This window comes from Pan paniscus, chromosome Y (genome assembly GCF_029289425.2).
Source record: "Pan paniscus chromosome Y, NHGRI_mPanPan1-v2.0_pri, whole genome shotgun sequence".
Lineage (NCBI taxonomy): Eukaryota > Metazoa > Chordata > Mammalia > Primates > Hominidae > Pan > Pan paniscus.
The window spans coordinates 21,143,283-21,156,646 of record NC_073273.2 but is presented as its reverse complement, the minus strand read 5'-3'; the positions used below and the strand labels follow the sequence as shown (position 1 = coordinate 21,156,646).

The following is a 13,364-nucleotide window of genomic DNA, read 5'->3' as shown; positions in this document are numbered from 1 at the left end:
CCTTTTTCACCATAGACCTAAAACTGCTTCAAATATACATTTGTGGATTCTATGAAAAGTCTATTTCTAACTGCTCAATCAAAAGAACTGTTCAACTCTGTGAGATGAATGTGCACATCACAAAAAAGTTTCTCAGAAAGCTTCCATTTAGTTTTTATGTGAAGATATTTCCTTTTTTACCATGGGCCTCAAAGTGCTCCAAATATCCATTTGCAGATTCTACAAAAAGAGTATTTCCAAACTGCTCAATCCAAAGAGAGGTTCAACTCTGTGAGATGGAAGCACAGATCACAAAGGAGTTTCTTAGAAACCTTCAGTCTAGTTTTTATGGGAAGATATTTCATATTTCACCATAGGCCTCAATGGGCTCAGAAATATACCTTTGCAGATTCTACAAAAGGATTTTTTCCAAACTGCTCAGTCCAACGAAAGATTCAACACTGTGAGATGAATTCATACATCACAAAGAAGTTTCTCAGAAAGCTTCAGTCTAGTTTTTATGTGAATATATTTCCTTTTTCACCATAAGCCTCAAACCACTCTCAAACATCCCCTGGAGATACTATATAAAGATTGTTTCCAAGCTGTTCAATCAAAAGAAAGGTTCAACTCTGTGTGGTAAATGCACATGTCACCAAGAAGTTTCTCAGAATGCTTCTGTCTAGTTTTTATGTGAAGATATTTCCTTTCTCAGCAAGTCTTCAAACTGCTCCAAATATCCATATGCAGAATCTACAAAAAGATGGTTTCTGATCTCCTCAATGAATAGAAAGGTTCAAATCTGTGAAATGAAAGAACACATCACAAAGAAGTTTCATAGAATGTTGCTTTCTAGTTTTTATATGAAGATATTTCCTTTTTCACCATTGTCCTCAAAGTGCTTCAAATATCCATTTGCAGATTTTACAAAAAGTGTGTTTCCAAACTGCTCAATCAAAAGAAAGGCTCAACTCTGTGGGTTGAAAGCACACATCACAAAGAAGTTTCTCAGAAATCTTCTGACTAGTTTTTATGTGAAGATATTTCCTATTTCACCGTAGGCCTCAATGGGCTCACAAATATCCCCTTGCAGATTCTACAAAAGGACTGTTTTGAAACTCCTCAATCAGAAGAAAGGTTCAACTCTGTGAGATGAATGCATACATCACAAAGAAGTTTCTCAGAATTCTTCTGTCTAGTTTTTATGTGAGGATATTTCCTTTTTCACCATAGGCCTCAAAGCACTCCAAATATCCATTTGCATATTCCACAGAAAGACTGTTTCCAGACTCTTCAATCAAAAGGGAGGTTCAACTCTGTGAGATGAAAGCACACTTCACAAAGCAGTTTCTCAGAATGCTTCTGTCTAGTTTCTATGTGAATATATTTCCTATTTCAACTTAGGCCATAAAGGGCTCACATATATCCCTCTGCAGATTCTAGAAAATTATAGAAAAGGACTCTTTCCAAACTGCTCAATCAAAAGAAAGGTTCAACACCGTAAAATGAATGCACACATCACAAATAAGTTTCTCAGAAAGCTTCTGTCCAGTTTTTATGTAAAGATATTTCCCTTTTCACCATACCTATCAACATGCTCAAAATATGCCTTTGCAGATTCTCTGAAAAGACTGTTTCCAAACTTCTCATTCAAAAGAATGATTCAACTCTGTGAGATGAATGCACATATCACAAAGACGTTTCTCTGAAATCTTCTGTCTAGTTTTTATGTGAAGATATTTCCTTTTTCACCATAGGCCTCAAGCTTCTCACAAATATCCCATTGCAGATTGTACAAGAATAGAGTTTCCAGACTCATCAAAGAATAGAAAGTTTTATCTCTGTGAGTTGAATGCACACCTTGCAAAACAGCTTCTCAGAAACATTCTTATAGTTTTTATTGAAGATATTTCCTTTTTCACCATAAGGCTCAGAGAGCTGAAAAATATCCCTTTGCTGATTCTACAAAAATACTCTTTCCAAACTTCTTAATCAAAAGAATCATTCAACTCTCTGAGGTGAATGCACACATAGCTAGGAATTTTCTCAGAAAATTCTGTCACGTTTTTATGCGATGATATTTCCTTTTTCACCATAAGCCTCAAACTTCTCACAAATATCCCTTTGCAGATTCTACAAGAAAAGAGTTTCCCATCTGCTACGTGAAAAGAAATGTTTACCTCTGTGAGATGAATGCACACATTGTAGAGCAGTTTCTCAGAAACCTTCTGTCTAGTTTTTATGTGAAGATATTTTCTTTTTCACCATAGGCCTCAAAGCACTCACAAATATCCCCTTGCATATTCTACAAAAAGACTCTTTGTGAACTGCTCAAAGGAATGGTTCAACTCTGTGAGATGAGTGCACACATCACACAGATGTGTCTCAGAAAGCTTCTGTCTAGTTTTCATGTGAAGATATTTACGTTTTCACCATAGGCCTCAAAGTGTTCCCAAATATCCCTTTGCAGATTCTTCAAAAAGATTGCTTCCAAAATGCTCAATCAATAGAAAGGTTCAACTCTGTGAGATTCATTCACACATCACAAAGTAGTTTCTCAAAAACCTTCTTTCTAGTTTTTTATGTGAAGATATTTCCTTTTTCACCATAGGCTTCAAAGCACTCACAAATATCCCTTTTCAGATTCTACAAAAAGACTGTTACCAAACTACTCAATCAAAAGAATGGTTCAACTCTGAGATGAATGCACACATCACAAAACAGTTTCTCAGAAAGCTTCTGTCTAGTTTTTATGTGAAGATATTTCCTTTTTCACCATTGGCTTCCAAGTGCTCACAAATATCTCTTTGACAATTCTACAAAAATACTGTTTCCAAACTGCCCAATCCAAAGAATATTTCAACTCTGTGAGATGAATGCACACATAACCAGGAAGTTTCTCAGAAACTTCTGTCAAGATTTCATGGGATGATATTTCCTTTTTCACGATAGGCCTCAAACTGCTCACAAATATCCCTTTGTGGATCCTACAAGAACAGAGTTTCCAATCTGCTCAATGAAAATAAACCTTTACCTCTGTGAGATGAATGCACACATCACAAAGCAGTTTCTCATAAGCCTTCTTTCTGGTTTTTATGTGAAGATATTTCATTTTTCACCATAGGCCTCAAAGCACTCACAAATATCCCTCTGCAGATTCTGCAAGAACACCATTTCCAAACTTTTCAATCAAAAGAATGGTTTAACTCTGTGAGATGAATGCACATGTCACAAAGTAGTTTTTCAGAAAGCTTCTGTCTAGTTTTTATGTGAAGATATTTCCTTTTTCACCATAGACCTCAAAGCACTCACAAACATCACTTTGCAGATTGTACAAGAACTGAGTTTCCAGACTTATCAAAGGAATGAAACGTTTAACTCTGTGAGATGAATGCAGACATCACAAAGCAGTTCCTCCAAAACCTTCTTTAGAGTTTTTATGTGAAGGTATTTCTTTTTCACCATGGCCTCAAAGCACTCACAAATATCCCTTTGCAGATTCTACAACAACAGAATTTCCAAACTGTTCATAATTAGTTTTTAGGACCAACATGAGAGTTTAGACATACTGCTTGTGGTGCAGCACACATGTATTATCCACACTGAAATTAGGAATTCAACTGAAGTTCATGTGGAGGTGAAAATGTGAATATTTGGGGGACCTTGGAGATGATCTATCTCACTTTATTTTGCAGAAAAGAAAACATATTCAAGGAAAGGGCATGCATTGTCTAAGGTGATTCAGCAGCTTTGGCGCAGAAGCAAAACACACCTAAGGTGATTCATCAGGTTTGGAGAGAAACGCAAAACAGAAATACTGTTCTTTTGCTTCTCAGATCAAGAATTTTTTCACAATACTGAACTACTTATGTTTCTGATTCCTTAATTTTCTTTTTAAATTTTGCCAATATTGTCTTACAAAGATCCTATTCTTTACCCTAAAGATTTAAATCTGTTACCATTATTGTCTCTTTATAAGTAAAATTACTTGTTGTTATTATAAATGATCATTCAATCACTTTTCATTTTTTGGTAGTCCAGTACAAATTTAGTAACAAATAAACACTATTGGCCTTGGCAATCCAAGAGGAGCTCAAGTCCTCCAGGGCACGTCAGGAAAAGGCTAAATGACAGCTGTGCTGTGAATGGACAGAATACAGCTCTCATACAGATTATTGAGTATTTGATGTTCTTCAACAATTCCATTAATCTTCAGTTTTTTTCCTCTTTGAAGTGAAAGTCTGCTATGACTTTCAAGTTTCTTTTGAAATAATTATAGATTCACAGGAAGTTGTAAAATGTCCAGGGATGTCTTAGGTACTCTTCACTAATTCCAGTGGTGGCATCTCGCGTAGCCATAGAGCATTATCAAAACCTGGAAACTGACATAGGTACAATTCAGAAAGCTTACTCAGATCGCAACCGTTTTGTATGCATTCATTTTTGTATGTGTGTATGTGTGTGCGTGTGTTCTGTGCATTTTTATGTGGTGTAGATCTCTGTAACTACCACTTCCACAGTCAAGATACAGAACCGTAGCCTCACCACAAGGCTCCAACTTGCAATCTTTGCTGACACTCTGACACGTTTTCCTCCACCCCTTCCCCTTGGCAACCCCATAGTCTGTTCTCCATCTTTACAATTTTATTTCAATAATTTATATAAATGTAATTGTGCAAACTCGAATTTTTAAAGGGAAAAAACAAGTCACAGATAGTTTTGTTAGCACTGTAAAATAGTCTTTAACATTCATCTGTTTTATGTTCTATTTGTCTCAAAAAAATTTGCTTTGTTCTTTCCTGTACTTTCTGATATCAGGATAGGAAATCAATACCAAACAAAACAATTCCATTCATTTTTTTCCATAGCTTGGTTTTCACTGTTGTTGCATAACATTTATTTTTCTATTTACTCTTTCTCTCTGTTTTCCGTCACATAAAAGTAACTTTGTGTTCTTTACCTCTTCTAAGAAAATTTGGTAATGAGTCTTTAATGTGAATCCTGGACCACCCTTGTTTTGATTTTGTGTTATGGGTGTTCTTTTGTGTGATCGTTCTCATGGAGAGTTCTTGTGAAGCTGGGATTTTCCAGTGGTTTGTCAAAATGGAAATAGATATTTAACAAACCAAACACAAAATGACCTTGCTCCAGGAATGCATCATTTGTGAGAAAACACTACGTCTTCCAACTAGAGATTGTGAATATTACTCTTATTATCCTTTACTCCCTTTTATTAAAACTGTATTTTTTTACACATTTGTATAACTCAGGTAATGAAATGTGAAACTACGTGATTGCCTACCAATTACAATTGATGTTAATGATGCTACTGGGAGGCCAACCCTACAGTGGCTGCACCAAGTCTAGGGACTTGCTAGCTTTGATAAGTTACATGGGATTGCCTACGTACTAAATGTAGGTGGGGGACAGGTCCGAGGATGTGGCAGCACCAACCCGCCCTGACATCAAAGCTCTGGACGGGGTGCCAGGCACCGCGCAGCCAAGAGCAGGAGGTGGGCACCTGATGGCGTATGACACTGTAGCATCCAGGGGATCACCACCAGGGGCAAATGAACCCCAGGACCATGGCCATGAGCGCTGCCAGATGGGCCGCTTGGTGGGCTTCTGGCCCCGGACACACCACGTCACAAGCCAGGCAGGTGGGGGGCAGGCAGGAGAAGAGGATGGTGCCTGGGAGGGGTGATGGGGAGGAGGGGCGCTGGAGCGGCGGTCGGCCGGTCGCCGGGCTGCCACCAGGGGTGGGCAGCAAATTAAGGCAACTGGGACATGCTCCCCCACCCTCTCCCCAGTGGACCCTTCCTACTTGCCATCCTCCCTGCCCAACAAGCCTCCACCACCGATGATGCGCAACGACAATGATCGCACAGGACCATCCATCCCACCAGCACCAACAAACCCTGCACCACGAGCTGTGTGAGGCACGAGGGAGCCCCTGAGGGAAGAAACAGGACCGCGGTGGTGGCCACAGGAACTCAACACCAGCGGGCTCTCTTCCCTCTGTGTTTTTGCAGGTGATGGCTCCAACCTCTCTCTCTTCCTCACAGCCAGGAGCCCCTCTTCCCCCACGCCACCCAACGCGTGACCACACAGGGCCTGCAGTGGGGGTGGGGGGGAAGGGGCAGGCATGGCAGGAGAGGAGGGCAGATGTCGCCGGGTCTGCACTTGGGGGGATGGAGGTCCCCACGGGCCCTGCCATGGAACCCCCAGCTGTGCACCCCAAGGAGCCCGGAGGCACCCCCAGGGGCTAATGATTGGCAAGCAAAGCTCAGACAGGCATAGCCCTGGGAGGAACCCGGGCCGCAAGTGCGTTCGAAGTGTCGATGATCAATGTGTCCTGCAATTCACATTAATTCTCACAGCTAGCTGCATTCTTCATCAACGCAGGAGCCAAGTGATCCACCGCTAAAAGTCATACAAGGTCGATTTGGCAAGGGCGCTCCCAACAATGGGAGGCCCTCCTGGCACAGCACGTCCCCCAGAGGGGTTACCTCAGGCCGGCCAGTCAGACAGCAATGGGACGAGACTCCAGAGAGGGGTTGGAAGGTTTCACAACACGGGGAGGTGGTGCCGTCCACGGGAGTGAGAGGGACAAATGCTGCCACCACCCCACAGGCTCCCGGGGGTTCCTGCCCCCACAGCACAGGGCATACGCCACATGCGTGGCACACATGCGACAGCACGATGGCCACTGGGTACAGCCCCCACTGGCATCAGCAGTGACACGCAAGTGCAGCACGGCCCCGGCAGCTGGGGAGACGGAGTCAGCAGTGGAGGTGAGGGAGGGGCAGACCCCTCCCAAACGGACTCCCCCGTGGGCCCACAGCACCCAACCCACGGGTGGACAGGTGACCCCCACAAGGGGTCCTTAAACCTCCGCACTAGAAAGTGCTGGGTACCTGGATGGTGGAGGCGGACGAGGAGTGGAGGGCTGGCGTCCAGCCCCCTACCCTCAAGAAGCCCTAGTGGGAAGGCTGGGGAGAGCCAGTGGGCCAGGCCGGGCCAGGTGGCGCGGTGTGGCAGAGGCAATGATGGTGGCAGTGGCAGCGATGCGAACCCGGCCGGCCCCAACGGGAGCAGGTGGGATGGGGCTGAGCCGGCAGGACAGGGAGGGATGACAGCCCCGGCAGGGAGGACACAGAGACCCACAACTCGTCGTGATGCCGAGAACCACCCCCGCGCCCGCCGACACACACGTGGGGGCCACGGCAGGGGACAGTTCCCCGCTGCTCACCAGGCCGGTGAGCCATCCAGCCTGCCCCCCGACACGCACACACAGTTTCATCCCAGCACGTGTGTCTCTGTCTACCCTCTCTCTCCCTCCCGAGTTCTCCGGCTCTCGGGGCAGGCAGGGCCATGCAACAAACAAATGGCACAACCCCGCCAGCACACATGCCACATGGGGAACACAGTCAGCCAAGAAGGAAGGACGCAGTGGCGCCTCTGCAGCTTTGCTCTTCTCCGTTAATGATCCCTCGACATGTTCAACTATGGAAATTTTGTTATGACTTTTACTTCCTCTAGATAGTCAAGTTCGACTGTCTTCTCAGTGCTCCACCAGGGCAGTGGGCTGACCTGGCGGGGCCGATCCAAGGGCCTCACTGAACCATCCAATCAGTAGTAGTGACTGGCAGTGTGTACAAAGGGTAGGGACTTCACGCAAGTCTATGACCTGCACTTACTGGGAATTCGTCATTCATGGGGAATAATTGCAATCCCCGATCACCATCACCAATGGTGTTCAACAGGTTACCCGCGTCTGCCACATACGGTAGGCACACGCTGAGCCAGTCAGTGCAGCACGCGTGCAGCCCCGGACATCTAAGGGCATCACAGACCTGTTATTTCTCAATCTCGGGTGGCTAAATGCCACTTATCCCTCTAAGAAGTTGGGGGATGCTGACCGCTTGGGGGTCGTGTAACTAGTTAGCATGCCAGAGTCTCCTTCATTATCAGAATTAACCAGACAAATCACTCCACCAACTAAGGCCATGCACCACCACCCATGGAATCAAGAAAGACCTATCAATCTGTCAATCCTGTCCATGTCCAGGCCGGGTGAGGTTTCCCATGTTGAGTCAAATTAAGCTGCAGGCTCCACTCCTTGTGGTGCCCTTCCACCAATTCCTTTAAGTTTCAGCTTTGCAACCATACTCACCTGGGAACCCAAAAATCCAAAGACTTTGGTTTCTGGGAAGCTGCCCAGCGGGTCATGGAAATAACGCCGCGGCATCACCAGTCGGCATTGTTTATGGTCGGAACTACGACGGTATCTGATCGTCTTTGGAACTCCGACTTTCGTTCTTGGTTAATGAAAACATTCTTGGCAAATGCTTTAGCTCTTGTCAGAACTGCACCAGTCCAAGAATTTCACCTCTAGTGGCACAATACGAATGCCCCCAGCCGTCCCTCTTAATCATGGCCTCAGTCCTGAAAACCAACAAAAAAGAACCGAGGTTCTATTCCATCTTTCCTAGCTGAGATATCTAGGTGGCTCGGGCCTGCTTTGAACACTCTAACTTTTTCAAAGTAAACGCTTTGGGCCACGGGACACTCAGCTAAGAGCATCGAGGGGGTGCTGAGAGGCAAGGGGCGGGGACGGGCCATGGCTAGCCTGCCCGCCCACTCCCAAGATCTAACTACGGGCTTTTAAACAACTTTAATATATGCTATTGGAGCTGGAATTACTGTGGCTGCTGGCTCCAGACTTGCCCTCCAATGGATCCTCCTAAAGGATTTAAAGTAGACTCATTTCAATTACAGGGCCTCGAAAGAGTCCTGTATTGTTATTTTTCGTCACTACCTCCCCGGGTCGGGAGTGGGTAATTTTTGCACCTGCTGCCTTCCTTGAATGTGGTAGCTGTTTCTCAGGCTCCCTCTTCAGAGTCGAACTCTGATTCCCCATCACCCATGGTCACCGTGGTAGGCACAGCAACTACCATCGAAAGTTGATAAGGCAGATTTTCGAATGGGTCGTCGCTGCCACTGGGGGCATGCCATTGGCCTGAGGTTATCTAGAGTCACAAAAGCTGGTGGCACCTGACCCTCCGGCCGGGGCTGGAGAGGGGCTGACTGGGTTGGTTTTGATCTGATAAATACACGCATCTTCCCCGCGAAGGAGGTCAGCGCCCTTTGGCATGTATTAGCTTTAGAATTACCACAGTTTTCCAATTAGGAGAGGAGCGAGTGACCAAAAGAACCATAACTGATTTAATGAGCCATTCACAGTTTCACGGACCGGCCCTGCCTACTTAGACATGTATGGCTTAATCTTTGAGACAAGCATATGGTGCTGGTAGGATCAACCATGTAAGTAGAAAGCGGCCTCCGGGCCTCAGGAGGATGAGCCCGGAGTCCAGGTCATGAGGATGGGCATGGCAGGGCAGGCAACGGGGTATGTGGGAGGGAGGGAAGCAAGGCGGGGCGGTGGGAGGGGGGCGGTGGCGCGGCGAACCGGACATCCCATACACCCACATGACACATCCCCGACCTGCTCACCACTCCCAACCCTTCGCACCAACGTGCGAGGAGGCAGACCGCCCAACCCGTGCGTGGCAGCTGTGAGGGACCAGCAGCCGCTCGTGCACGGCGGGCACGGGGCGGCCCCGATGTTTGGGCAGCGAACCAGAGGCGGACTGTAGTGCCCAGGGTCTCACCACCAGCGGCCTCCGAGCACGAAGGCGACCCTGCGCGGTACCAGGAGCGGTCGAATGGCCTTCGGCGGGCCCGCGGCTCCCCCATCGCCGCCGCCGTCACGGCCAGCCCCCGGAACCCTCTTTCCTGCACGCGGCGCAGGCCGACTCCAAACCCTCCGGGCGCCCACCAGACCCACGCGGGGAGCCGCCGACCTGGTCCCGAAGGCGCGCACCCGGGGACACGAACAAAGGGCCAACCAGTGGCCCCCGGCAGCGCCCCACAAGGCGGAGCCGGGTTTGGTCCCAGACGGGGCAACCACAGCCTAAGCGGGTGAGCCGCTCAGGGAGAGAGGATCCGCAGGTGGGGTGGGGGGCACAGACAGGAAAGACCAGGGACCGCGAGGGCAAGGTCACCCGGGAGCCCACAGAGGGGCGGCTCGGGGAGAAACCTCAGGCATGGCCGGGCCACCAGGAAAACGCGGCCATGGGATCCCACCGCCACAGACACGAGGGAGGTCCCTCGGCACTCCGCCTAGGACGCCAGATGGCCCTCGGCACCCACCGAGACCCGCCTCACGAGCCCTGGTTCCCGCCATCGGGACCCCAAAGCGACCTCAGCCACAAACCCAACGCCAGGGCCACGTTGCTCATTTCTCGTCCATCCTCCGACCCGGTCAAGCTCCGGGAGACCGGCGTGGCCCCCACTTGGGATGCTTCCTAGGGCCAGGTGGCCCAACCCCGTACCACGCAAACACGGTCATCCGCACTGGTCGCTGCTCCCCAGGGGAGCGGGCGGAGAGCCGGCTCACAGTGGAGCGGGTCATGCGCCGGACGGAATGCCAGGCACAGCCACCGCTTGCGCAGCCTCCCAACCGCTAGGACGCCGGCACCGACCGGCGGGATCCTCCCCCGTCTGGAAAGGGGGAGGTGGGGGCTACACAGTAGGCGACGAGCCGCCCTCGGTCCCCACCGCGGAAGCCGGTGGAACCCTCCATCTCCCCCCCTCACCCCGTCGAGGGGGAAGCCGAGGAGGGTTCTCTGCAAGCCAGTCGCTATGGCAGCGCTACCATAACGCAGAGAGAGGCGGCAGGCCGGGGGATCCCGTACCCCAAATGCACACCTCTCAGATCGCTACAGAAGGCTTTCTCACTGAGGGTGGGTCACACTCCCTACCCCCAGTCGCCCCTCGTCAGGCCCGCAGAGGTGCTCAGGGACGCCTGGGGAAGGGAGGGGGCCTGCATACCAGGTAAATTCTGCGTGTGGGAACCTTCAGCCTTCGCGGTCTGGGCGGGGGTCCTGGCCAATGCGCGTGCGCGCAATCCCGCAAGGGCCCCCCAGCCCCCCGTCCACCCGCCTCCTTTCTCCCAGGCAAAGCACCTCCAAGTAAACCCACACACAACCTGTCGGAGGCAGAACGGTAGCCCCTCGGCGGCCGGCCGGCGCACGCGTCGCCTGCCCAAGCCCACCGCGATCGTTCACACAGCCGGCGCGCACCCACCAGAGGGGAGCACTGGACCTGAGTTTGCCAGACCAGGCGGAGCCCTTCCCTGCATGGGAGGGGCACGTCTCCCTCTACCGCCTCAACCCCCACACCAACGAGCTCCCTTAGGACCCACTTGCAGACACCGCGGCGGTGACTGGAGGACGGGGCGATGGGGGTGGGAACCACACACCACCGCTGGGCCTCAGGCACCTGAGGGATAAGCTGGAGGTGGGAAGGGGGAGCCGGGCGCGGTAGGCTCACGCCTGTCATCCCCGCCCTTTGGGAGCAAGGGAAGGTGGATCCCTCGATCCGGAGCCCTGGCAACATGGTGAAACCTTGTATTTTGTCTCTAAAAAAATACAAAAACTACCTGGTTTCCTAACCTGGACACAAGTTAATAAATAGATAAATAGGCCGGTCGCGGTGGCTCACGCCTGTAATGCCAGCACTTTGGGAGGCCGAGGCAGGCGGATCACGGAGGTCAAGAGATAGAGACCATCCTGGCTACCACAAGAACCCCGTCTCTACTCAAAATACAAAAAATTAGCCAGGTGTGGTGGCGGGCGCCTGTAGTCCCAGCTTCTTGGGAGGCTGAGACAGGAGAATGGCATGAACCCAGGAGGCAGAGCTTGCAGTGAGCCGACATCACGCCACTGCACTCCAGTCTGGGCAAGAGAGCGAGACTCCATCTCAAAAAATAATAAGAAAAATGAATAGATTAAAATTGAAAATTAAAAAAAAAAAAAACGTAGCCGGGCGGGTGCAATTGTTCACTCCTGTCATCCCAGCCCTTTGGGAGGCCAAGGTGGGCAGATCACCTGAGGTTGCCAGTTTGAGACCCGCATGACCCACATAGAGAAATGCCGTCTCTACTAACAATACAAAATCAGCCGGGTGTGGTAGCACATGCCTGTAATCCCAGCTACTCAGGAGACTGAAGCAGGAGAATTGCTTGAACACGGCAGGAGGAGGTTGCGGTGAGCCATGACGGTGCTGTTACACCCCAGCGTGGGCAACAAGAGTGAAACTCTGTCCAAAAATAAAATAAAATAAGTGCTGTATTCTGTAATTTTTACTTCCTACCCTGAGAAGAACATAATACAGCTGTTGTCTTTCCGCCTGCCTGCCGGCCGGCCTGTGACAGGGCCTCACTCTGTCTTTTGCCGAGACTGGAGTGCAGTGACACCATTATGGCTCACTCACTGCAGCCTCAAGGTCCTCAGGGTTAGGCAATTCCTCAAGGGATCCTACAGCCTCAGCCTCCCAAAATGTTGGGAGTACAGACGTGAGCCACCAGCACCCTGCCTGAGTTAATACATCTGGTCTCATTACATCTTAACCACACACTCATGAAGAACTCAAGTCAAGAGACAGTCTGTAAGAGACTCTCAGCATTCTCTTCTGAAAGCAGTGAGGTGGATGGCGGCCCTTGTCCTGAGCTCCTGGGGTTTTAGGTGACCATGCATAGAGGAGAGATTTCCAGTGTTTCCAGAAAGGCACGAGCCACAGTCACTGGGGCATCCAAGCACGAGATGGGGTTTCTGACAGCGATGTAAGGGCCAGGAAGGGCCAGAATCTGCCAAGGCCCATGTCCCAGGCTGGGGTCGATGGAACCCAAGGTAGAGGGAGTCGGCAGTCCGCACAGAGAGAGCTCCAACCCTAGGCCCCACTATGCAGACCGAATCAGAAGGAAGAGAGTCCTTCATCCTACATGCCACATCCCTCCACTGAACTTGGGAGTGCATCCATTTTCCAAATATGAGGTGACTCTCGCTTTGCAATGGATCACAAGGGGCCGGGCTTCCCAGAGTCGGCAGGGTAAAGAAGTCATTCTGGCTTGGCCTCCCCCATCCCCTGGTAACTGGTGAGTTTATTTATTATTATTATTATTATTATTATTATTATTATACTTTAAATTTTAGGGGACATGCGCACAATGTGCAGGTTAGTTACATATGTATACATGTGCCATGCTGGTGTGCTACACCCATTAACTTGTCATCTAGCACTACATATTATCTCCTAATGCTATCCCTGCCCCCTCCCCCACCCCACAACAGTTCCCAGAGTGTGATGTTCCCCTTCCTGTGTCCATGTGTTCTCATTGTTCAATACCCACCTATGAGTGAGAACATGTGGTGTTTGGTTTTTTGTCCTTGTGATAGTTTACTGAGAATGATGATTTCCAATTTCATCCATGTCCCTACAAAGGACATGAACTCATCATTTTTTATGGCTGCATAGTATTC

At 49.2% G+C, this 13,364-nt stretch overlaps 1 non-coding gene across 1 annotated transcript; it reads right to left on the bottom strand.

Annotated features, from left to right (window-relative positions):
- Window positions 1–6,259: 6,259 nt before the first annotated feature.
- LOC129395803 (5.8S ribosomal RNA) lies at window positions 6,260–6,411 on the bottom strand. Its single transcript, XR_008623016.1, has one exon. It is a non-coding gene; the product is annotated as a 5.8S ribosomal RNA (ribosomal RNA).
- Between the last annotated feature and the right edge of the window lie 6,953 nt (window positions 6,412–13,364).